The sequence below is a fragment of the Capra hircus genome, chromosome 12 (genome assembly GCF_001704415.2).
Source record: "Capra hircus breed San Clemente chromosome 12, ASM170441v1, whole genome shotgun sequence".
Taxonomy (NCBI): Eukaryota; Metazoa; Chordata; class Mammalia; order Artiodactyla; family Bovidae; genus Capra; species Capra hircus.
In genome coordinates, this window is record NC_030819.1 from 4,233,358 (window position 1) to 4,260,154 (window position 26,797).

At 42.8% G+C, this 26,797-nt stretch overlaps 1 pseudogene across 1 annotated transcript; it reads right to left on the minus strand.

Moving 5' to 3' along the window:
• Window positions 24,968-25,339, minus strand: LOC108637268 (annotated as a pseudogene). Its single transcript, XR_001918912.1, has one exon. The product of XR_001918912.1 is annotated as a translation machinery-associated protein 7 pseudogene (transcript).

Genomic DNA, 26,797 nt, shown 5'->3' on the forward strand with positions numbered 1-26,797 from the left:
GAAGAAATGTTTATTCTTCTGGAATTTATTTATCCCAAGAAAGCACTAAAGCATACGGAACTGAAAGCTATTCATTTAGTGCTAACAATTTGGGAACTGAAAACTTAAGTTTCAATACTTCAACACTATTAATTTATAATCCCTAGGAGCTCAAAAAAAACCCTTTGGGGTTCTGTAATACCTGATAGACTTTTGTTTGAAGTCTCCATTTATTTCTGTTTACAACACCTCAGAGTCCTGGTTTTCTGCCTCGGTCCTATAACTCTCCTTACTCATCGCGTCTGCTGTCATCTTCCGCCTCCTCCTCCTCCACAACTGCTAATCTCCTCTCCTTACATTGGGAAGACTATCCATGCAGTTCTGGTCTTGAGCCATTTCTAATTCTTTGCAAAAGATAAGTTACATTGAATATATTACATCTGACATGCAAAATGAAGAGATATTTGGGGTTTTATATGCTTATTATTGTTATGTTTTATGATTGAATTCCATTCCAGGATCACAGAAACAATTGTCTAAACCAGACCTTCAGATAATTGTGAACATTTTGAAATTGTGAAAATCTCTAATTGTGAACATTCTCCAATCTGCTTGGGACGTGGTTTTGGATTGGTCTCAGGAATGAAGAGAAAGCAAGAGAGTGTACTAATTTGTTAGGGCTGCAGTAGCAGATACCAGACTAAAGACTGGGTGTCTTTAATAAGAGAAACTCATTTCCTCACAATTCTGGAGGCTAGGTGTTTGAGATTAGGATGTCAGAGGCCTCAGGTTCTTCTGAGGCCTCTGTCCTTAGCTTGTTGATGGCCATCTTCTCCCTGCCATCTTCACGTGGTCTTTGCTATGTGTGTGTCTGTTTATGTCCTAATCTTTTTTCTTTTCAAAATAAGGATACCCGTCATATTGGATTAGGGTCATGCATGTGATGTTACTTTACCTTACTTGCCTCTCTAAAGGTCCCCAAAGGGTGATATTCTGAGGTCCTGGGGTTAGGACTTCAATCCATGAATTTGGGGAGGAGCAAAATTCAGTCCATATCAAGGGGAAATGGGCTTAAACTACTTTACCTGCAGAAAAAAAAAAAAAAAAAAAACCTGTCGGAAATGAAGCCTGAGGGAGCAGGACTGTCCAGATTGCCCAGATAGTTAACCACACTCTTGTACTAATATATTTAGTGAGAACGTGTGCTGAACCATTTAGTTAGTGGTTAAACTATTTTTTGAACATATTAATATTCACAAGCAGATTCACACAAACCCAGTAAGAAAACTCAAAACGGATGCCACAGGATAGTTTGGAATCCCTAAGTTCATGCCGAATGACGGCCTTTCCCTAGGATGTGAATGAACTCTGAATGATCGCTTCTGGTGGACAGGATCTGTCCAGAGCACCCTCTCTGCAGTGCGTGGGGTCCACATCTCTAAGGCTCAAAGGGTCCTTTTCTCTTGACAGTTCCTGAAATCAAAGCGCTCAAGCGCAGATCAGGAGTCTCAGGGGCAACTTCCTCCTAAAATCGGTGGCTCTGGAGTTTATGTTGCTTCCTTCCTCTGGGATGCTCCGGCGAGGTGCCCACTAAATCCATAAGCTCTGAAGCCCGAATGCATCACCCTGGGGAGCTTTGTGGCTGGGCTTCCCTCGGAGGAGTGGATGAAAGGACTTAAGCTGCCCGGACTCTGGGGAATAATAGCTGCAAATCCAGGAGCTGACTCAGCCTCCAGCCTCCTTCGGGACGGGATTGCTTTGGAGGAGCCTGGAGTTGAGGGAGGCTTCCCTTTCAGGATGCGGCTTCGCCCTTTCAAGTCGGCGGAAGGCCTGCTGCCCGGCTGCGCTGGGTTTCCCGGCTCTGGCGAGGACACGCCTGGAGCGGCCTTCCCCCAGCAGCCAGAGGCTCAGGTGAGGGGCCGGGGGTCCCCCGCTGCGGCTCCGGGTCCTCCGCTGCCGCCCGCAGCCGTCCACGCCCCCGTCTCTGGGGAGATGTGGCTGCACCGCCCACTCTGCCGCTCACCTGTTGTTCTGTCCGGGTCTCTCATTCCCCATCCTGTCTCGCCGCTAGTCAGATGCTGGTGTGACGCTTAGTGAAATGCGGTTTGGCCGCGTTTCCTGTTCAAAAGGCCAAGGGCATAAAGCCAGCGACTTCCGTGTCAGTAGCACTGCTTTAGGGAGGGACAGCAAACACTTTTCCCTGTTTCAGTTCTCCTGAGATAAGCATATGTCAAGATGTGTCTGTTCCGACCCTGATATCCACACACCGCACACACACACACGTGCACACAACCATTTCCTCTGTCATTGTCAATAATTGCAACTCATTGCATCCAATAGGACTCTGCTCTGTGACCCAGTGTATTTCCATATATCTCCCTTTTCACTATTAAAGGGTACGACGTGTTAGCTGTGTGTGACTCTTCGCGACCCCATGGACTGTAGCCCACCAGGCTCCTCTGTCCATGGGATTCTCCAGGCCAGAATACTGGAGTGGGTTGCCATGCCTCCTCCAGGGGATCTTCCCAACCCAGGGATGGAACCCAGGTCTCCGGCATTGCAGGCAGATTCTTTACCATATGAGCCACAAGGGACGCATTAAAGGGCAAAAGTAAAATAAAATACATAAAAGAGGAAAAGATAACAACCTCTGATCAACAAGATTTTATTGATGTTAGCATTTGAAATAAGAGCGTGGGCTTGGTATTGAAACTGAAATTTGATGGGTCTTATCTTCACTGAATCAGGAATCCTTTTTGTCTCTCTTTTTTCCCTCTCTCTGATACAAATTCATTTTGGATTTTTATGAGATGTCAAACTTCCTCCGGTGGTGTGAGAAGCAGCTAGAAGGTTTTGAGTAAAAGGTTGCAGGGCGTGATTGACACAGCCTGGTAAGGGCACAGCTTTGCTGACAAGCTGTAAATCGGGCAGTGAATTACAGTGTACAGGTGCTTTTTAGGAAGGCTCTGACTAGATAATTTGTGGACATCAGCCTGTATATCAGCGGCGGGAGCCTGCAAATGGCTCCAGGGTTGGACGCAGAATCATTTTTTCTCCGTGACGTGGGCTCCTTTCTTGAGCCCAGGAGAGGGTGTGTGCGTGTCTATGACAATGAGTTATGGTGGCCAGTGGAAGGGGGCGGGGGTGATTATGGATTATGTTGATGAAAAGTACAGCCATCACTCACACGAGCTTTGGCAGAAACTTCCAATCAAGACTCCACTTCCTGGCCCTGGTGGATTAAGTGAAAGAAAAAAAAAAGTGCTTGAAGTTCCATTGAGAAGCAGGCCACATCTTCATAAATAAACGTTGACAACAAAGGTGCCTGAAAATATATGCTTTTCAAATTTAACGAACGTAAATCACGAGTGAAGTGTCTCTGTGTGAACTACAGTGTCCCACTGATGGCTGGTTTCCTTTTGGTTCCTAAGAACTTAGTCCTTTTTATTCTCATGTTAAAGTCAGACTTTTTTTTTTTTTTTTTTGCTTCATCAGGACTTGAAATAAGACAGGATATTGGAAGAAAGTAAGAGGGGAAAGGTAACTTTATCAGTCTACAAATATTTGTAGGCACTTGTTTTATTTTAGCCTTTTATGTGACAATGCAGGCAGACTCCTCTGCCCCTCCCTGCCACCAAGTACTTCCCTTCATTGGTTTTTCTGTCAATCCTTTGAAGTTTGAAGTGGAACCTTTAAAGAAATTTCCTATATTTTTATTTCCACGGATGTTCCATTTTAAATTAATCTTATGTTATAGGTGAAACCTTAGAATTATTTCTTCTTTGTGATTTTCTTTTTATAATTGCTTTTCTTTTCCTAGAAACACATCTAGTGGCCTTTATAACTAAGCAAAGGAGAGATATGTTGTTACAAAAATATTCCAAAGGCATAATATTAAATGAATCTCCTTTCCTGCTCCCAAGAGACAGATTAATACCACATTCGTTCCTTACTATATATACATCCTTTTATGATATGTTAACAAATAATGTATGTGCAACTGCTATTTTGTTTTTTTCTAAATAAAAGGACAAGTCATTATACATTTTCACTCGAGTTCCTTTTAAAAAGTCCCCAAAATACAAGAAGATAACTAACAGGTTAAGTAGAAGTTTCCCTTATGAAATAACAAAAGTCAGGAAAATGTGATAAAACTTAGAGAAAGTCATTTTTTGTGTTGCTAATTATTTGCACAAGTTTAGAATGAAATCAAAAGAGAAAAGAGAAATAAATGGCACGCGATAAAATCAAACTGTTAGAAAGGTACTTAGTGGTTTTTATTTCTCTCTTGGATTTTTATATTAAGAAAATAAAATACAGCTCATAAATTTATTTGCTTTGCCTGCATGCATTATGCTTGATATAAAACAAGTTTGGAAAATAAGCGAGGAATATTTAAAATGAAACTTTAAATATTTCAGGGAACACCATTTATGAGGTTAGTATTGCTCTGTTATCAATTTTCTCTGAACATTTATTAAAGAATATCTTTTGTTTTAATTTGCCCAAGACAAAGCAGTTTAGAGACATTTACAAAGATGAGGAGGGAGCTTCAGTTAACCTTCATTGCTGAAATATTTTATGTGCATGAATTACAATATAACAGGATAATTACCTAGTACTTTTTGTGGAGAAATCCTAATAAAGAAAGAAATTGATTTATACCTAATGAAATTCAAGCTCTTCATTTCTTATCACATTTTTATTACTAGAGTGGTTGTAAACTCTTATTTTGAGACCAATGGAAAAAGTTTCTAACTTACATCTAAGGTTGAAGAAGCTCTGTGATTGCAATTTATATTCAATTAAATTAATAGCCAAGTTGCTGTTGCAAAACACACTCTTAAAAGTCCTTATGTGCTGTGTGGTGCTGAACCTCATTTTATTTCCTAGAGAAATTAGACAGAAGGGTCTAAAGTTTATTCAACCATGTTGAATTCTAAATATTAACTTCATCCAGGGGAAGATTTTTTTCTGGACTCTTCCATTTAATACCTAATTTTTAATCTGCTGTTTAAAACAATAATCCTTCAGTTCAGTTCAGTTCAGTCACTCAGTTGTATCCGACTCTGCGACCCCATGAATCGCAGCACGCCAGGCCTCCTTGTCCATCACCATCTCCTGCAGTTCACTCAAACTCATGTCCATCAAGTCCGTGATGCCATCCAGCCATCTCATCCTCTGTCATCCCCTTCTCCTCCTGTCCCTAATCCCTCCCAGCATCAGAGTCTTTTCCAATGAGTCAACTCTTCGCATGAGGTGGCCAAAGTACTGGAGTTTCAGCTTTAGCATCCTTCCTTCCAAAGAACACCCAGGACTGATCTCCTTCAGAATGGACTGGTTGGATCTCCTTGCAGTCCAAGGGACTCTCAAGAGTCTTCTCCAACACCACATTTCAAAAGCATCAATTCTTCGGCGCTCAGCTTTCTTCACTGTCCAACTCTCACATCCATACAGGACCACTGGAAAAACCATAGCCTTGACTAAACAGACCTTTGTTGGCAAAGTAATGTCTCTGCTTTTCAATATGCTGTCTAGGTTGGTCGTAACTTTTCTTCCAAGGAGTAAGAGATTTCACAGGACATGTATTTCTTTCTGAGAGTAACTGATGAGAAAATAAAGTGAATGCTTCGAGGATTACTTCCAAGTTTGAAAACCTGAGAAGTTGTTTGGAACCTAGGACAAATATGACTTACCTACAATAGTTAAATTTACCCTTGTGTTTTCTTTTCTTAAGCCGGTGAAGAACCAATTAACGTCAGTTTTATTGATTGTGTTGGCAAAATGGGCTCTTGTCTTCCTGGAGCCCACGTGAAATGAACGCTACTTTAATTCCAGGCTGTGAAAGTAGGGAGGTTTGCACATCTCTGCTCTCTCTGCCTAGATCTGTTCCCACCTGCACCCCTACAAGCTTCAAGAAAGGTGTGAAGAGAAAGGATGTTGTTTATACCAGATACTTCAGAGCAAGCAGGGGAGGCAGAAAATAGCACCTGAAAGAAAAAAAATTGTGACAGGTTCTCCTTAGTGAAACATACTAAAAAATAAAATTTCCTCATCAGATTTTTATCCTACACCTATTAATTAAAGCAGAAGAAGTTTTCTTTGGCTTTATTTAATGCTAGCAAATCCTGGTGTGCCCATACATATATATGTATATTCTACATCTAAAATATGTAATAATTTAAAGATATAATAAGCTACCTTAATCTTTGTAGTAATTATTTTTCAATGAAATTTCTTTTTGCCAAGGGCTATCATGCATCATAGTCAATATATATAATGCCAAATATTAAAACAACTGAAAAACTTAGTAAGATGCTTTTTTCCTTCCAGTTTTCATTGTGCAATTTAAAATAATGCTTGGAGTAACATTGTATCCAGTTAAGACTTTTCCATATTGGTGTCTTCAAACTTGCACAATTAAGAATTTGCATAAACTGGAAGCAAAAGAACAAAAAGCAGTAAGTTTTATGATGGCATCAGTTAGGAGTTTGGGATTAACATACACACACTACTATATATAAAATAGATAACCAACAAAGACCTACTGTATAGCAAAGGGAACTTTATTCAATATTTTGTAACAACCTACAAGGAAAATAGTATGAAAAAGAATAGATATATATGTACGTATAACTGAACCACTTTGCTGTATACCTAACACAACATTGTAAATTAACTGTAAATTAATTTCAATTCTTAAAAAAAAAGCTGTTTTAGTAAAATTTTTAAATGCACACACACACACAAAAGACTTATGGAATGTGATAATCAAGAGCAAAACTATACCAACTGGACCTTGGGAGAGCTTCTGGAGACTATGAGATTAACATTTAAATCAGCAGACTTTGAGTGAAACAGGTTCTTCTCCATGATATGGATGCTACTGCTAAGTCACTTCAGTCGTGTCCAACTCTGTGCGACCCCATAGACGGCAGCCCACCAGGCTCCCCCGTCCCTGGGATTCTCCAGGCAAGAACACTGGAGTGGGTTGCCATTTCCTTCTCCAGTGCAGGAAAGTGAAAAGTGAAAATGAATTCGCTTAGTTGTGAACGACCCTCAGCGACCCCATGGACTGCAGCCTTCCAGGCTCCTCCATCCGTGGGATTTTCCAGGCAAGAGTACTGGAGTGGGTTGCCATACGGATGGGTCTCATCTAATCAGGTGAAGATTCTAGGAGAAAAGACTGAGATTCCACCAGGAGGAGGGAATTCTGCCTTCAGCCTGACTTCAGACTCGAGTTGCAACATCAGCTCTTCGCTGGGTCTCCAGCCTGCTGCCTGCCCTGCAGGCTTTGGACTGGTTACCCTGCAATCACATGAGCCAATTCCTTAAGCTCAGTCTCTGTCTATATATTCATGTATCTATCTCTCCATCTACTTATCTGTCAGTCCATGCCCTAGAGGTTCAGGTTCTTTAGAGAATGCTTTCTGATACATTTATCCATTCAGTCCAAGCAGCAGGCAGGGAGAATACTAGGTGGTCCACCATATTGCACATAATAATGGTGTCAGGAATATAGGAAATGTAGTTTAAATGGGAATAAAAGACTGGCGTGTACTTCATGAATGTGAGCAAATGCCAGGAGATAGTGGAGGACAGAGGGGCCTGGAGTGCTGCAATTCACAGGGTTGCAAAGACAAGACTTAGCCGCTGAACAGCCAGTAACAATGTGCTGCGTGTGGAAATAGAGTACACAGGAAGCATAAAGGAGCGGGGAAACGTGGAGGCAGTGAGAGCAAAGGCCTGCGAACCGTCTCAGAGAGACTGCAGACAGCTCTGCTGTGGCCAGGAGAGGCCTTCGGAAGGGTCTGCAGATTCCTGGCGACCCAAGGGCTCGACCAATGCCATTCCTCCGTGACATACGTAGTTTGAGGGCGGGTAGCGTGGCTCGAGAAAGCTTGAATGAAAGTCTTGCCATGCCGTGGTAAGTCGCGTCAGTCATGTCTGACTCTTCATGACCTTATGGACTTGTAGCCCGCCAGGCTCCTCTGTCCATGGAATTCTCCAGGCAAGAATACTGGACTGGGTTGCATGCCCTCCTCCGGAGAATCTTCCCGACCCCAGGATTGAACCTGCAGTCTCTTAAGTTCCCTGTTAGCAGGTGGCTTCTTTACCACTAGCGCCACCTGGGAAGCCCAAATGAAAGTCTTGCTGCCCCTCAAAATGCAATAAAGGTGAGAAATAGACCCGTAAGATGGGATGGTTGCTCTCCGCACACACGAGTCCCTGATGGAGTGCTTTGTTGTTGCAGTGACTGTTGTTGATGAAAGTGACCGGTCTCAGACCCTGGCAGGAGCATCAGCTATGTCGGTCACCTGTTCTCAGGAGCACCAGCTGGAGACCGAGCCAAGAGTGGTGCACTGCCCGGGGGTGGGGTAAGATGCACTAACACGAACGTTGAATCAAACTTCCATTCTGCGACCGTGTCATCTCTAAAAACATGCTCCCAATTTACGTATTTGTCTTTCTTGATTCTCACGGTCCACTCAAACCTGACCTGGGCAAGATGCCATTAACTGCTATTTTCCACTCAAAGTTTTACCCAGATGCTTCCCCATAACAGCTGCATTCTTTGGGTCACCTGAGACATTATTCTTCCAGAGTCTTCACTCATCTGATTTATTCATGCAATTTATTTGCTAAATATAATGTATCTTGTGCTATTTAGTCCCTAAGTCATGTCCGACTCTTTTGCGGCCCCATGGACTGTAGCCCGCCAGGCTCCTCTGGCCATGGAATTCTCCAGGCCAGAATACTGGAGTGGGTAGCCATTCCCTTCTCCAGGGGATCTTCCTGACCCACGGATTGAACCCGAGTTTCCTGCTTTGGCTCATTACCACTGAGCCACCTGAGAAGCCCCCCAAATATGTATGTGTATTCTTTTTTCAAAGTCTTTTCCATTTATAGGTCACTGCAAGGTATTCAGTTAGGCCCCTGCGCTGTGCAGTGCAGTAGGTCCTCGTCGTTCATCTGTTTTTGTTCAGTAGTACATCCGTGTTAGCCTCCTCACACATTCCTCCCATCCACCATTTTCCCGTTCCGCAAAGAGTCCTGAGGACCGCATGGAACTGACTGTATTTTATATTGCAACCTACAGTTTGGGAGTTAATTAAGAAAATATTCTGTTAATTAATTTCCTGAGCACTTCTTATCAATACACATGCAAACTGTGAAGCTATTTTAAGGAAACATTTCTGGTTCAGCTACTTATTAGGCACTTCATTGATTTCAAAGTGTGTTTTAGGGAATGGTGAAACATGATAACTATAATTCTGCTAAGATTTCTTAAAGGCAGGAAAGTGGATTAGACCAAAGTGATGAACAAACCAGCCAAGTTAAAGGCAAGTTGTGTGATACTAATTTTAATATATGCACACAGAAAAAAATAGCCTTTCAAGATAGAAAGATAATTCCAGTTAAGTCATGATAGAAATTTGCACAGGTATCTTTCTATAATGTAAAATTTAGTTAGAGTGTGTGTTCTAAGTCCCTCAGTTGTGTCTGACTCTTAGTGACCCCGTGGACTGTAGCCCATCAGGCTCCTCTGTCCATGGGGATTCTCCAGGCAAGAATACTGGAGTGGGTTGCCATTTCCTCCTCCAGGGGATCTTCCCAACCCAGAGACCAAACTGGCATCTCTTATGCCTCCTGCATTGGCAGGTGGGTTCTTTACCAGTGGTGCTACCTGGGAAGCCCTTTATTTACAGTACAGTGTCAAACTTCTTAAGGGTGAACACATATGCATGTGTGAAATGGGCAGACTTCTCACATACTGATAACCTTTAAATAAATAATCTGGCAATCGTAAACGTACTTCTTAGAATATGTACTGGCTTGCTTGTGCTTTCTACTTTTCATTAAGGTGGCAGACAGAGTAACAGTTCCTAAAAGATGTTCATGCTATACTCTGCCGGATGTGTGAATATTTAGGGTTACACAGCAAAGGAGAATTGAGACTGCAGGTGGGCTTAAGGATGCTAATCAGCTGACCTGGAGATGGAGGGGTTATCTTGCGTTATCCAGGTGGATCTGCCCTAATCACAAGGGCTCTTCAGTGCGGAGGAGGCAGACAGGGGACAGAGCGAGAGGCAAGTTAATACACTGGGAAGATCCGGCTGGCTATGCTGGCTTGAAGATGGAAGCGGACCTTCAACCACAGCAAGTGTGCAACTGCTACATTCTGGAAAGGCAAGAAAACAGATTCTTCCCTAGGCCTTCCAGAAAGGAACTCAGTCCTGCCAACACCTTGATTTCAGCCCAGTGAGACCTGTCAGATGGCTAACCTACAGACACAGGTGTTCTCATGGAATCTTTCAACAGGGATACGGGGCAAAGATGGTGATTTTCATCTTAGAAAGGAAGAAATCAGGACTCGGGAGATTTTTAGGCTGCCTGTCTAAATACTCAGTGGAGAAGGCAATGGCAACCCACTTCAGTCCTCTTGCCTGGAACATCCCATGGACAGAGGAGTCTGGTAGGCTACAGTCCATGTAGTCACGAAGAGTTGGACACAACTGAGTGACTTCACTTTCACTTTTCACTTTCATGCATTGGAGAAGGAAATGGCAACCCACTCCAGTGTTCTTGCCTGGAGAATCCCAGGGACGGGGAAGCCTGGTGGGCTGCCGTCTATGGGGTCGCACAGAGTCGGACACGACTGAAGCGACTTAGCAGCAGCAGCAACAATAAATGCCCAGGGGAGCCCAACTAGTCCAGCCTGGGCCATGAGCCATTGATTCTACCATTCTGGGACCACTGATTCTACCAAATCAAAGGCAGAAGAGGGTTTCTCTGAGCAAAGTGGGAGGTACCAAAAGGAAGGACCAGGAAATTCTGAATGGGCCCAAGTTGCCGATGTGTTCTTCAAACGTACTTTGCAGTAAGACAAATGAGTTCAAGCTCTCTATCTCCCATCCACTATTTGTGTGACTTTAATCTGTTTGAAATTATTGTCTTTGCCTCTAAAATAAAAGTTATAGTAGTTTCTTCCTCATAGTGTTGCAGGGAGGATTAAATGAGATAATGCATACATATGCCTTTGGCAAAGTGCCTGACACAAAATGTGCGAATGATAACACATTTTAAAACGAGAAATGTCATACACCAAGATGTGTGGAGTCACAACCTCGGTGGTGAATTGGGAGAAGTAATTTCTCTTTGATTTTTTTTTTTCAGTGCAGCGACTGTCCCGCGGGGATGGTTTTCAGTTGGTGTAACTAGCCAGCATGGCCCAGTGGGGACAGGCCAGAGGTTTCCTGGTAGCCCCAGGTGGCCTGGGATTTCAGACCAATACAAAAACCCATTGGTGGGCAAAAGATCGGATAACATTGCTAACCCACAGCTTGGAAAATCTGTCTCCAGATAAAATCGAGTTGACGGTTTTTACTTTTCATCAGTCTCTTTTTTTGTCACTCAGATTTGCTGGCTAAACACTGACCAGTTTCAGCCTGCCTAATTTAGGAAAATGGATAAGATTGCAAACCATTATTCGATAGCTTCAGGAGTCTAGTTTTTTTCTGCCATATCCATTCGAGTTGTCTGAATACCATGTGATTCTTGTCCTTGTCTTGCTTTTCATATTTTTTTTTCCTACTGCATTGTTGAAAAGCTCAAGGAAAAGCTTTTAGTTAGCTGATTTGATCTGTAGAGTTGAGAGTCTCATAAGGTTAGAATTGTTTTATTACAAAAGCAAACATTTGAAACTATGGATATACAGCTAAGAATGTTTGACTGAGCAGGTGACTTCAAAGATGAATACCTAGATAAATTCCAGAGTTTTTCAGATTTTATGAAATGAAGTGGAACCTTTTTTTTTTTTTTAAGAGTTCTTTAAAATGTTTTTTCTTTTCCCCGAAGATAAGATCGGTATTGCATATCAAAGGGCTTGATTTCAAATAGGCATAAATATGCATCTACAGCTCTGCTTGTGCTTTATTTCCTTTACTCTTTTTGAAGGAGCAAATATTTTATGAGTCATAAAAGATCAATTCTCCGTGCTCCTGGACTGAATCGAGTAACCCAAATGGAAGGGGCGTTTCAATGGAAGGCTCGTGCAAGGAGGCAGAGGTGTTTATTGCAAGAACGCACCTCACTAACCATCCTCCTTCTGTGGAAGCTTTTGTACCCAGGCAACAAACAGAACATGTTTTAAGAATCTAACTTCTTAATTAGAGAGATGTCAGAGTGGGTACTTACCACAAGAGAAATAAAGCATTATTATTATGGGAGATCTTTTTTTTTTTTTTTCAGTAGAAAGACTTACCTTTGATGAGCTCCGAGAATGAAACTCATTAGCTGCGACATAAAAACAAACACTTGAATGACAGAGGCAGTGAGAATATATTGCTAATGATCTCTCCACAGCTGATGGCCGGCTTCACTGGTCTCCTCCCAATTATGAGAAGCAGAGTGATATCATGAGACATCATATGCACGGCCAAGACGATCCTTCTCCTGCAGTTAAGGCTCAAATCACAGGGCTCCTTCAGCTTCGCTCCAGGAAAAGAGAAAGAAGTGTTTGCTCCACGACTGAATTAACTTTTCTCTCTGACAACTTCAAGCAACAGGAAAAATGGGACATGGCAGCAGAAAATGTTTGGTTGAGACATGAAGCCAAGTCAAGACACCCTTACGTACGGCAAGATACGCCTCAATAAAGAAAGCAGCAGTTCCGGGAGGACCAGCAGTGCTTGAGTCAAGCATCAAAGGATGATTCTGCGACAGGTACAACTCTGCCGTTTGCATTCATCACTATAAAGAAGCCGTTCAGATTCAACGCAACTTTCCACCTCTCCCTAAAATATATGATGTCTGAGGTTAACAGCTGCCTCGTCAGTGTCTGAAAAAAGTTGGCATATTGCTATAAATTGCGTATTTCTTACCAAAGTATTTAAATAGTGCTAAGGAATGTTTAATTGCAAGCAAAGGGAAAAAGCCACATTGGGAACATCTTTTTCCAAGAAAATGTCAAAAGCTAATTCACTTAATTAGAAGTCTGAATTACAGCACTTAATTTTTTTTAATTGAATGAGAATATTATAATAATTAAAGACAAACAATGTTTCTGAGCAATTGAGGATTAACGTTGAACTTAGAAATTCAGTATCCCGCAGTGGACTCGATCTGTGTTTCTGTATTTATAGAATCCGTATGGCGTATCTTTTTTTGGGGGCCATTGTCATTAACAGATTTTATAGACTATGGCTACATGTGTAGAAAATGGCCTGAACTTCATCCTCACGTGTTATCATCCTAAAAGCAATTCTTTATGGTTTTCTGTAGAGCATGTTGGGCTTCCCAGGTGGTGCTAGTGGTAAAGAATCTGCCTGTCAATGCAGAAGATGCCAGAGATGTGGGTTCGATCCCTGGGCTGGGAATATCCTTTAGAGAAGGGCACAGCACCCTACTCCAGTATTCTTGCTTGGAGAATCCCATGGACAGAGGAGCCTGGAAGACAACAGTCCATGGGGTCGCAAAGAGTTGGACATGCATGGACAAGTGACTTAGCAGACATGCACACACAGCGTGTTAGGAACCTTTAAAATTCTTGTTTAGGAGAGGAAGCTGTGAGGTGATATGGCTATCCCCATTAATAATCTAGATTCTCTTCTGTTATTTAAAATGCTTTCGGAGAGGTCGGTTGGTAGAATAATAGGCATCTAGAAGAATAGGCAGGCTTCCCTGGTGGTCCAGTGGTTAAGAATCCGTCTTGCAATGCAGGGGCACAGGTTCAACCCCTGGTCTAGGAGGATCCCACATGCCAAGGAGCAAATAAGCCCAAGTGCCACAACTCCTGAAGCCTGCATGCCTACAGCCCGTGCTCTGCAACAAGAGAGACCATTGCAATGAGAAGCGCTTGCACCCAACTAGAGAGCTGCCCCCGATTGCTGCCACCAGAGAAAGCCCGTGAGCAGCAACGAGACCCTTGCAGCCAAAAAAATAGAATAAATAAATCTTAAAAAAGAAAATAAAAAGATAGGCATTTAATTAATCTTAAAATCACTTAATAGGGTTGCTAGGATTTGGCAGAGGAGTTCTATCCTCCATGAAGATGGCTTGGGGGATAAGCTCTGTAACCCCATGGGGTGGTGGGTGTACCAGGAGCCCCTTTTGGTTGACATTGAGAGTCTCTCGGACTGCAAGGGTATCCAACCAGTCAGTCCTAAAGGAAATCAACCCTGGATATTCTTTGGAAGGACTGATGCTGAAGCTCCAGTGTTTTGGCCACCTGATATAAAGAGCTGATGCATTGGAAAAGACCCTGTAGCTGGGAAAGACTGCAGGCAAAAGGAGAGGGGGAGGCAGAGGATAAGATAGTTAGGTAGCACCATTGACTCCAAGGACATGAATCTGAGCAAATTCCAGGAGATGGTGAAGGGACGGGGAAGCCTGGCTTGCTGCAGTCCATGGGATTGCAAAGAGTGGAACATGACTTAGTGACTGAAAGTGAAAGTGAAAGTTGCTTAGTCGTGTCCGATTCTTTGCGACCCCATGAAACTCTCCAGGCCAGAATACTGGAGTGGGCAGCCTTTCCTTTCTCCTGGGGATCTTCCCAACACAGGGATCGAACCCAGATCTCCCTCATTGCAGGTGGATTCTTTACCAGCTGAGCCACAAGGGAAGCCCAAGAATATTGGAATGGGTAGCCTATCCCTTCTCCAGCAGGTCTTCTCGACCCAGGAATCGAACCGGGGTCTCTAGCATTGTAGGCAGTTCTTTACCAACTGAGCTATGAGGGAAGCCCAGTGACTGAACACAGCCTAAAGTGATAAGTGTCTCCATCTGGATGCTGAATATGACTAAACTGGGTGAATCTCTCACGCACTTGCCATTGAGACATCATGTAAACTGATCCCATTCACAACTTCACAGAGAGGAGGCTTTAGGAGAGCTGCTGGCCACAGAAGTGATGGGCAGTGCAGAAAACACTTTCCAGAAAACCGCCTGGCTCTGACTGTCCCCTTTTATTTCCAACTGGAAATGGTGAAAATAGCCCTCACTTTGCTTCATGGGTTTGCCAGGTAAGACGTGCATTCCCATAAAAGGAAAACGCTAGGTCGATTAAGGGACTTGCCTTCAGCCCCCGAGTCCCTCCTCTTGGCTGAATGAGAGGTGTATTACACCCCAGCCTCTCAGCATGGGTTTCGGCTGTCTGACAACGTCCTTGTTAAGAGTGACAAGCCAAGCTGGTGGGGCCCAATCACTAGCCTTGGAAGAGAGGTGCGCTAAGAGTGGGTCTCCAAGAAGCTTCCTAACCAGGAGGGCACAAAGCATGAGGCAGGAAGGAGCTGGCTTCTCTGGGGCTTTTAGGGGTAATCTTGTTAAGAAACAGAGGAAGATTATTTAAATGCCTCTTAAGCAGCAGTTCCTCCGTCTTGATATTTTCAAGGCCAGTAATCTGGTCTTTGTTTTATTCTGGGACTGCCAGCCTGAGAAGTGATAGGGCTGGCTTGCAGCTGAGGTTGGCAATGGGCTCGCCAGCGTCAGATGCCAGCTTAACTGGATGCTCCCAGAAACGCCAGAATCCTGTGCCTCCAATGCCAGCTCTGATTTGTATGAAACCAGCAGGTAATTTTCTTTGTTTGGAGGGATGATTTTTTTCCCCTTTCATGATTCACAATTAATTTTCTGGCTGGAAATACTGTGTCTGTGATACATTGATACATAAAACACTAGGAACATAGGAAGCAATTGGTAAAAAAATGCATTTCATCAAGTTTATTTTGTGTGCGTGAGATATATCACGTGTGTGGGTTCTGATCGATTTGTTTCCTGAAAAATTGAACACTAAAGCCCTTATTGCAAGGGTTAAAGCTTTTCTTGCTATGCCAGTGAAGTCAGAAAAAACTGTTTAAATGCTCAGTTACGACCTGAAGGGTTTTTTTTGTCCCCAGTGCATTCTAATTTAGTACCTAACTCCTACGATGCATGGCAATGAACATAAACTTGTATAATAAATTGAGTGAATTTTTTTTTTATGATAGAGATGAGAATGAAAGGCACGGATTTGCATTGAAACAGGTTGATGTGATTCACCAAGGTTTTGGCTTATGAATGCTTCCTTCTTAAGTATAGCTAGTTAGCTGAAAAACCTCAAATTATTCATCTTCCCCCCCGCCTTCCAGAAAAACCTCAAGCTGCAAACCATGCTAACTATAGAAAGTCATTCTCAAAATACGCGGTCATTTTCTTGGAAGAAGGTTGGCGATGCTGGAATGTGGATGGCTGTCCGTTATGCTAACATTTCGTCTAATCCCTTCAAAATTAAGTAAATTAAATGCTAATAAAACTCTTTTACTAAGGTGTCTACCAGCCCTGTGAAAGTCTCAGAGGAATACATACAGCTGTATTCAGGGTTCCAATAGAGTGCAAGATTATTTTCTCAAGTTTCAAGCTTAAATAAGCTGAAGATTTTGCTGGTTCTGGGTTGAGGTGGGGGGTGGCGGTGTGAGGATTAATGGAGCCATTTTTGAAAACCGTTGCTAATCAGACTAAAATGAATTGCACATTTATTGGAACGTTGGCCATCGCGGACACTTCACTGAGTTTGTGTGTGGAGCACATGCTGCTTACTTGGTGTCTTTTGTGAACTTATTTAAGTCGGTAGTAATTCCTTATTAAATATCCAGATCTGTGGGGAATCAAGCTATAATCCAAAATAAACTAACTTTGGAAAGTCATGTGTATCTGACTGTTGTGGACTCTCGTGAAATGGGTAGCAAGGTCATTCAAATTTCTATTTGGCAACAGCCAATATAAAGTAACGGTTCCCTAGTGGCCAAGCTGATCTTAAATGAAAGCACTGGAGGTATTTTCTGGAGGCTTAAAATATTTTTTTTTTGGAAATCTTTGAAACCAAATTGCTTAGGAGAAAACATAAGCATGCCTACTAAATGATAATAGAAAAGGATATTAGAAAAGATTTGTGCATTTATGAATTTATTACTTCTTTATGATATTTTTCAAGGCACCGTCAAAATTGTTTTCATGTTGTTACATGCCAAAAACTAACCTCAGTAACTGAATCGATTGTGTAGAAATAGCTCCTTCATAGAGGAATTCTTTAAGAATACGTTTTTGGATGGCATTTTCTAAAAATTCTATCTCTGTGACCAGAAATGGATATAAATGTCCAGAAAAATGAAATCCTTTGATTGACAAAACTTCTGGTCACTCAAAAATGTGATATGCTGGCTGATCACAGAAACAGCGGAATATATTTCGTTGCACAAGTTGAGTCTGTGTTTTAACCAGAATGTGTGTGACTTTTGTAAAGAGGTTGGGGCAAAGTAGGTGGGGGTAACTATATCCACCCAGCCCTGTTCTGCTATAAGATTGAGACCATTACAGAAAGTATATGTTCCAGACTGGGTCTTCATTACGACAACTGTTAAGCTGGTAAACAATCGGACACGTTATCTTGGTCCAGGATCCTGCATAGGGCTGGGACAATTTTTGTTAATAGCTGAAGTAGTTTGATTGTACACAATTCTTTGGCTGTCAGTAGTTTTACGCTGAATGGATTTGACTGCAGCAGAAACTGCTATTCAGCATTCTGGATTAGGAAGCAAGAAGGAACTGACATATTCAATCCTATTTAAGCAGGATAAGAGCAATACAAATAAACTCTAGAGCAATTTCATCAGTTGGCTGCCTAGAAATGATGATTACGCCTTGTGTTTTCAGTTGGAGATTCATGGATAAACCTCACACATTTGTTTAAAATTTGGGGAAAGCGGGGGGTGGTAAAGCAGAGAGGAATTTTGCTCAAGATAAAACTTGTACTTGGCTCTGTGGGGCAGAAGTATGCAAAGGCTTCCCCCACCCCACTTTGCTTTCGTAGACATTCAGGAATTTGATGAGAAAAATCAAATAAAGTTTTGTTCACTGAAGAGACATGAAAAGATGCCGCAAAACACGTTGGAAAGCCCTAGGTTGGAGATGCTTCGTGGCTCTAGCATGTATCAGACAACTTTGGGATTTTTCTTACAGTATAAGCTGTAGTGCAGACATACCTCTGGGGGGCTAAAAGAAAACAAAAATTTATTAAAAATCTGTTCACACAGCTATTGAGTTGCTACTGTAAATTCAAATAATCTGTTCTTTGTAGGGTCCTTCACAGCGCTATTAATGTCAGTGTGTTATTTTCATATGACCGACCAGAAGGCATCCTCATTTTAAAAATTAGGACTTTTTGGGTAGATATTCATAAATGTTTGTGCAGTGTTAAAATTGGAAAACGTTTTAATCACTGGTGGCCGTGTGCGTGCTTTCAAGAACGAGGTAATCCAGTACAGCAAGCCATGTAGAAACACTGATGCAGAATAAGGAATAAGCTATGTCTCATTCCCTGGGACTCTCTAAGGCAAGATGAATATCGACCACATTTGTATTTTTATCTCTATGTAAAGAGGGCAATAGTGATGGAGTTAATCTCTGGAGTTATCGCAGATGTGATTTTGATGCCTGGCTTTTCCTTATGGTTTCCAGATACAGCTGATTCTTCAGGGAATGACTTTGCTCACGTTCTGCCCCGCCCCCCGCCCCCCGCCCCCCCTCCCCCCCCCGGAACATTTCATTTTGGTCTCTGCAACTTTATGAGGAGTGGTACCTAGACACAGGCTGTTCATATCACCAGCAATTGAATGGGTTTATTCCTGACTGTTCATGTACATGGAGGGTCATAAAAATCTTAGTTTTTAAAGAGTCTTTCAAGGTAATTGTAGACCCAATTCCCTCAGCTGGAATTCTCCTTGGCCACGCTCCTGCCAAGTGCTGTGGATCAGATGAGGATCAAGTGGAACAGAGCGAAAGCAAAGTCATGCTCCAGAGAAGCAGTGGGCGGATATTAACACTGTATCAAGATGGAGTAGAGGGTCTCAACATGCAAGCTCAAGTCAGGGCCAACAAGAACCACCTTGGTTTCAGGAGTTCAGGGCCAACAGATACAACCAGGTTGATTTGCCTGAAGTTCCTTGGTCCTTGGTCCTGCATGGCTTTGAAAGATCGAGACAATGTCTTCCTGGTCACACAGTGGAATATTTAAAAATTATCACTCTGTATCTTACGTTGGGTCTTCCCTGGTGGCTCAGTGGTTAAAGAATCTGCCTGCTAAGAAGGACGCTGGAGTTTGATCCTTGGGCTGGGAAAATCCCCTGGAGGAGGGCATGGCAAGGCACTCTAGTATACTTGCTGGGATAATCCCATGGACAGAGGAGCCTGGCTGGCTACAGTCCATGGGGTCACAAAGATTCAGACACGACTAAGTGACTAAAAAACAACCACAATCTGACATTAAATTCTGGAGGATGTCCAGTGATAGGAGAACTTACCACCTCCAAGGAAGACATTTTGATTATTTTAAAAATTTATCCTGACAATCATATTTTAATTGCATTGAAGAGCCACTTATTATGTTTTCAGATTATTATAACTTGAGAAACTCTTGTGCTTCAGAAAGTGGCAACATTTCAAATAGTGGACAGCCACACACGTGATTTATTAACATTGTATGTGCTTGCATTTATGGTATTAATGAAGAGTTCTTGAAAGAAAAAATCACATATCTTCTGTGTGGCCTGCAAATACTGGCTGCTGAAAATTGTTTTGAAGGATTTCAAGACCTAGAGGAAACCAAAGGGGGAGCTGCAGCCATGCTTCTAGGTGTCCAACGGATAGATGGTCAGTCAAGTTCTTGGTGGCGGTACGCGTGGAGGTTGTGGTTGGCAGAATTTCTGTGGCACGTGTTACCCTCAACAGGGCTGTACTTTGTGTTTCTTTGGGAGTTGAGGTCTCCCAGGGGTAGCAAGGGCACAGTTGGCCCTGAAGGTGTCTGCTCCCACGCTTCAGCTCAACTTTGTGGACGGTCTGCTCCACCCACTGCCTCCCCTGACCCCATGTTTCTCTTCTGTTTGGGCTCCTGTTGCTTATTGAGTCTGAGAACTGGAGAAACAGGCTCTTCAGGTAAGTGTCTTAACTTTTCTGTCTGGAATGGCTGTCATAGATGTCGTTGTTCTGTGTCCACAGAGGGCGACCCAGCCTGTCAGTGAGGAGGGGTGACGAGAGGGAAGTCCTGCAGATCTCTCAAATCTCTGAGAATGAGCATGAGGTGTGTCGGCCATCTTGGATCCCATCACACGCCCATCCATGGAAAACCAGTCTTCCTCCGTCTCCTATCTGTGCCCACACTCATGTATCCAGGTGATTGCTGTTTTGCTGTTTCCGTGTCAAGAATTTTCCACTAATATGTAGAAATGTATCTGGAAAGATGGAAGTGTGTCTAACTTTTTTTTTTGGACAGTGTTTCTTTGCAGTTGGCTTGTTAGTACATTATAACCATTCTATTTGGTGGTGCTTTGTAATGGCAGGGCTTCCTTTGAATTATTAGGCTGTTCCAGAAGCTGATTGAACTCATTCAAACACAGGATCAGTAAAAAAGAATACAATTAATGCAAATTGAGCACTTACTGTGTGCTAAACACTGTGGACCTCTTGAGGTCCTCATTCTACAGAGGAAAACCTGAGCCACAGATAGGACCAGAAAATGGCTCATAGGGTTATAGGTGGCAGGGTTGGGATTTGAAGCCTGGGACATTGACTGTAAGGCTTACAGCCCTTGTCAAACGCTGTATTGCATCTCACATTTCATCCCTGGACATCCCAATGGCCTGGCACCATTAACACCACTCAGCGACAGTGGGAACTCATGGCTTTGCCTGCTCAGCATCTCTGTCCTTAAGAATGACCTTCCTTTGATGAAGAGTTGCCATTTTTTCTAAATTTTCAAGGTCACTGAGAAATTTTCATGACAGTATATTTGGACTGTCTCTCTTATAACCCTCCCCTCTTCTGCTAGGGTTGGGAATCTGGCAGAGTTGGGTCAAATGACATGCCTTCCTGCAAGCTTTGGAGGTGGGAATGAGAATGGAGATGTATTCTTCCTCTTCCAGGCTGAAATGGGAACAGGTGGAACTTCAGACCTACTGGTGTCCTGTTCTCCACCACGTGGATCACAGAAATGAGGTATGTCAATGTGCTAAGACAGAAGAGGTTGACCTGAAGCAAAGGATCTCAGAAGAGGGAGAAGGGAAGAGCCTCCACCGTCATTTCATAGCCTTGTTTCAGATGCTCTGCGGGGCAGTGTGCTCTCTTCCTGGGTTTCTGCAAGACATTCTTGTAGCCTTCAACAAATATTCTCTTTCACTAGATTAGGTTGAAATGCTGTCAATTACTTTCCATCAGAAAAGTTCTAGATAAAGGGCTAAATACAAAATTATGGTGATATATCCACTCACTCCTTGAATTTACATCCAGAGAGTGTCTAGTCTTCAGTGCGGGGATCTGTTTGGGGTTGGGTATACAGTGGTGAAAATTGCTCAGTCGTCTCTGACTCTTTGCAACCCCATGGACTATACAGTCCATGGAATTCTCCAGGCCAGAATACTGGAGAAGGAGGCATTTTCCTCTCCGGGGGATCTTCCCAACCCAGGGATCTAACCCAGGCCTCCTGCATTGCAGGTGGATTCTTTACCAGCTGAGCCACAAGGGTGGACAAGGTCTCTTCTCTTATGGAGTTTAAACAAGTAGAGAACACATGAGAAGAGACCATTTCAGGAATTCCCTGGCGCTCCAGTGATTACGGCTTCCATGCTTCTGCTGTAGAGGGCACCGTTTGATCTCTGGTTGGGGAACTAAGATCCTGCGTGCCCTGCAGAGTTGGGGATGGGGAGAACGTTTCAGAAGGACAGGAAGTAAATCAGAGATGATGAAGCTGTGAATGGCTAAGGCAAGGGTCAGCCAACCCATGGTATTGGGATGGTGTTTCTGAAGAGGGGACTTGGGACTGAGGTCTGAATGACCTTGCAAGATGGGGGTTCTAGAACATTCCACACAAAGAAACTGAGTGCTAGGTATCTGAGTGGGGCGGAGTTTGCCACATTCAAGGTATAGGTAGGTGGGTCTGGAGGGTCATGGAGGAGGAAGAAGGAGGAACAGGGATTGTAGAAATAGGCCGTGTCAGGGCCCCATGCCTCTTGTGTCTGCAGAAGAAGATGCATTGAGGAGCCAGTTTCTCTCCAGAGAGAAGAGCAGGCTAATTCAAACCAACCAACCAACCCTCAGAAGCTCACTCTGGCTAGCACATGTGACGGAGAACAGGAGAAAAGGAGAAAAAGAGTGCATGGCTCTGCAAAGGCCTCTTTTTTAGATGAGAGGGAGAAATTATGGGCAAGGTAGGGCTACATGGATGGGCTTCCCAGGTGATGCTAATGGTAAAGCACCCACCTGCCAATGCAGGATATGTAAGAGACTCAGGTTCGATCCCTGGATTGGGAAGATCCTCTGGAAGAGGGTATGGCAGCCCACTCCTGTATTCTTGTCTGGAGAAGCCCATGACAGAGGAGCCTGGAGGGCTACAGTCCATAGGGTCACAGGCGACTTAGCATGTACCCATTCAGGGCTACGTGGATCCCAGGAATACCAGCTGGGGTGGACTTTGGGCAAACCAGTGCCATGCCATTAGTTCTTTCTTATAAGGGAGGGATCAACTTTGAACAGCTATGATCACCTTGAAACCATGTCAGTTTTTTAAAAACATTTTTAATTGGAGGATAATTGCTTTGCAATATTGTGTTGTTTTCTGCTGTACAACAAGAATCAGCTAAAAGTATACGTATATCCCCTCCTGCCTGAGCCTCCCTCCTCCACGCCCAGACTTTTTAACCAAATCGAAGGTGACTTCTGTAGCCCGTTCTTCATCCCAACTTCATTCTCACCTGGATAGGTTGTGATATGATACAGAGCAGCGGGTCTCCAGTGGTAGCACAGCAGAATCACAGGGAAGGCAAGTGAAAACCCAGGTTTCTGGGCCCCCACTTCCAGAATTTTTGGTTCAATAGGTCTGGGTGCAAACTGAGAATATGGTTTTTCCACAGGATCCCAGGTGATGCTGCGGTTACTGGTCTCCAGGGACCGCACTTGGAGAACCAGTGAGGTAGAAGAAGGCTTGATGGGACCTACGCCCGAATCACCTGGGGCGTCTAGTCTGGGTGAAAGAACGCCTGGTAAAATATTACCTGCTGGTAGAATAGTAAACTAAGCTATGCTAAATGCAACTCTTGATAGATTTAGTAATGCCAGCCAGGGTTACATGCAAGAGGGTCTTGGGCTGGAAGTGAATTATGACAAGCTTGAAAGCTCTGCTCTTTGGAGAGTAGGTGTGTGAAGGAAGAAGATAGTGATGGGAATTTCTCTGATACTGCTCTTTGGGGAAAATGAGTCTTAAATTTTAAGGAGCATCAGTTTGACAGGACTCAAAGCTTCAGCTTCATTAAATCAAAATTTTCATTTTTTAAGTCTGGAATTTATATTACGTTTTGATCTTAACCAAATGGCTAAGCTTATAAACATTTTTTTTCCTCCTGCAATGGCAGCCTTTTTAATCACTTTGTTTTTATAAGAAGCTGCATGAAGTATTTTGCATGAATAATTATAGTTATGTAGATGCCATTGCAAATTTTTTGTACTAAGCAAAATGATTTTTACTCTAAGGACTTAAAAAAATCGTTGGGTAGCATACTAAATACTCTCATGTGTCATAGTACAATAGCATATAGTTTTAAATTTGCAATTAATTCATAGGTGACAAGAAAGCTATTCAGATAGCATTTTCCATTCTAATAGATTTATATTTAATATGAGTAACTGACATACACCAGGAATGAAAAAGCAAGTTTTCTTTATGCATTATAATAGATATATTTTATGCAGGAAAAGCATTAAAAAAAAAAAGAAGGAAAAAAGGGTCCAAATATTCCCTATTGTAGGATCACTTTCTAGTATACTTTATATTTTTATTAGGTAATATATGAATATATGCATAATTTACTAAAGGGATATATTTAGCTACTTACCTAGTTATTATACTAAATAATTTTGCTAAATTCTTACACATAGTGTTTCATAAACAGGTTCTGGTTTTGCCATCTCATGTATATTGTTGAATTAAAGTACTTAATTTCCTTGATGAATTAAATCATAGAAGGAAAAAATGAATCATATAAGGAAGATGTCTGATTCCCAGTTGCCTCATTCTCACGTGGAAGTCCCCTTTTTTCATTCTTACCTGTCCTCTGCCCCACTGGGTTGTACTGCTCACTCAGGGTTAGGAACATGGAGGGTCACCAGCACGGCAGGTTGCATGTCTGCTCTGTGATGGAGGCAGCGGGGATGCTGCTCTGAAGCGGATTCAGCCTTCCTGTTGCACCTGGCCCAGTGCTCACGTCTGCGTAGAGACACAGTCCTGGTGTCTGGCCAGTTGGTGGCTGACCTTCCTTCCTTTTCCGTTTTGTATAATGTGAACTGCGTGTTGAACTTCACATATTTCCCTCTTATTGGCCAGTGAATACAGCCTGGGACATTTTCTTAGTTATTTTCACATCCTCAGGTAGCTTCCTCACAACATAGGCAGTTTGGTAAAAATAGGACCCAGTTCCTAATTTTTCCCTGAACACAAGCAAACTCCTTATTTCCATCTAGAGGGTCGTGTGTTCCTATTGCTTAGAAACGTGGAAGTCAAAGTTAGTAGCTCAGTTGTGTCCAGCTCTTTGGGATACCGTAAACTGCAGCCTGCCAGGATCCTCTGTCCGTGGAATTCTCCAGGCAAGAATACTGGAATGGGTGGCCATTTCTTTCTCCGGGGGATCTTCCCGACCCTGGGATAGAACCTAGGTCTCCTGCATGGCGGGCAGATTCTTTCCTGTTTGAACAACCAGGGAAGCTAGTACTGCTTAGAAGAGCTGCTCAGTTCTCCTAAGACCAGAAAGAGCGTCTTCTGATTTTGCCCTACCTAAACCTAGGCATCTCTTAATTTATGTTCATATGGGATGAAGAACCTAATTTTGATGCATAAGTTAGAGGAATGAGAAATCTGTTCTGTGAAGCTCAATGTTTACTGAAAGTTGCAGTTGTCTTTTCTTTCTTTTCTTTTTTACAAAAGTTTATTCTTAAATGTACAATAGGTTCCAAGACAACACTTCATTCTAGCTATAGGTGGCAACAGATATTATGGCAGGGAATCCAGGTGTTTAAACAGGAATGGAACTAAGGGTCATCATTGCCTCAGGCACAAGGAACAGCTTACTTTTTGCCAGATTTCTTAAATCCACTGGTGGCCAGGGGGCCTTTCCCCGCGGCCTTTGCTTTTAGCTCCTTGAGTTTCTTCTGCTCCTCCTTCTGCTTCTGTTTGAATGTCTTGTCTTCCTCGTCCATCTCCTTGGCTTGCTTCTTGGACTGCTTCAGGAGCTTCTTCTTGCCACCTTCGCGGCCCGACATGGCGCCTGCCGCCCCTTCCCCAGACCCTGCCACCCTAATTGTCTTTTCTATCGTGTCCTTTTCTTATCACTGCTAAGGTCGCCTTTCTCTTACTCTTGAGCACTGGTTGCTCTTTCTCTTATCTTTGTTAAAAAGAATACATTTGAATCAGTTCTGATAAGATGGATGAAACTGGAGCCGATTATACAGAGTGAAGTAAGTCAGAAAGAAAAACACCAATACAGTATACTAACACATATATATGGAATTTAGAAAGATGGCAATGACGACCCTGTATGCAAGACAGCAAAAAAGACACAGATATGTATAATGGACTTTTGGACTCAGAGGGAGAGGGAGAGGGTGGGATGATTTGGGAGAATGGCATTGTAACATGTATACTATCATGTAAGAATCGAATCGCCAGTCTATGTCTGACGCAGGATACAGCATGCTTGGGGCTGGTGCACGGTGATGACCCAGAGGGATGTTATGGAGAGGGAGGTGGGAGGGGGGTTCATGTTTGGGAACGCATGTACACCCGTGGTGGATTCATGTCAATGTATGGCAAAACCAACACAGTATTGTAAAGTAAAATAAAGTAAAAAAAAAAAAAAAAAAAGTAGAGTGAAAGAAAGGGCTTCCCGGGTAGCTCAACTGATAAAGAATCTGCCTGCAACGCAGGAGAACATGGTTCGATTCCTAGGTCGGGAAACTCCCCTGGAGAAGCGATAGGCTACCCATTCCAGGTATCTTGGTCATCCCTGGTGGCTCAGACAATGAAGAATCCACCTGCAATGTGGAGACCTGGGTTTGATCCCTGGGTTGGGAAGATCCCCTGGAGGAGGGCATGGCAACCCACTCCAGTGTTCTTGCCTGGAGAATCCCCGTGGACAGAGGAGCCTGGCGGGCTACAGGCCATGGGATCACAAAAAGTCAGACATGACCGAGCGACTAAGCACAGCATTGCACAGAGGGAAAGAAAGCAAGAGCTCAAAGGAAGGCAGGTTGACTGAGTGTCTTGTTACTTGGGGCTATTTAAAGGTGTTATGCTAAATTTCCCTTGAAATGCTTTTCCTGATTGAACTCTAATTTCAGTTAGTGTTTGTTACCTAAAACTCCACAGTGCTTTAATACTGACTTTGCTCCTTTGTTTTATTTCTACATGAACGTAATTAATACAGGGAATAACATTAGCAAAACTTTCAGATCAATCTAGCTTTACCTGCATGCAATAGAGCATGTTTCTAAGCAATGCATTAGAGCAAATAAAAATTTATTTTTAGTAGCTTAAAAATTCTTAATTATAATCTAAGTGTTGCTTTCATGGGAAATGTTGAGGTTTAATTTAAGGTTATTTTTTTGGTTTATAGGTTTAAAATCTTGCCTTTGTTTGGTATGTGGCTTTGAATGGATTTAAATAAAACTCTAGTTTGTAACTTATTTATATTTTTATATTTATTGTAAATCTCCAAGCAGGGAAAAAATAAAAAATAAGTTTGAGTTA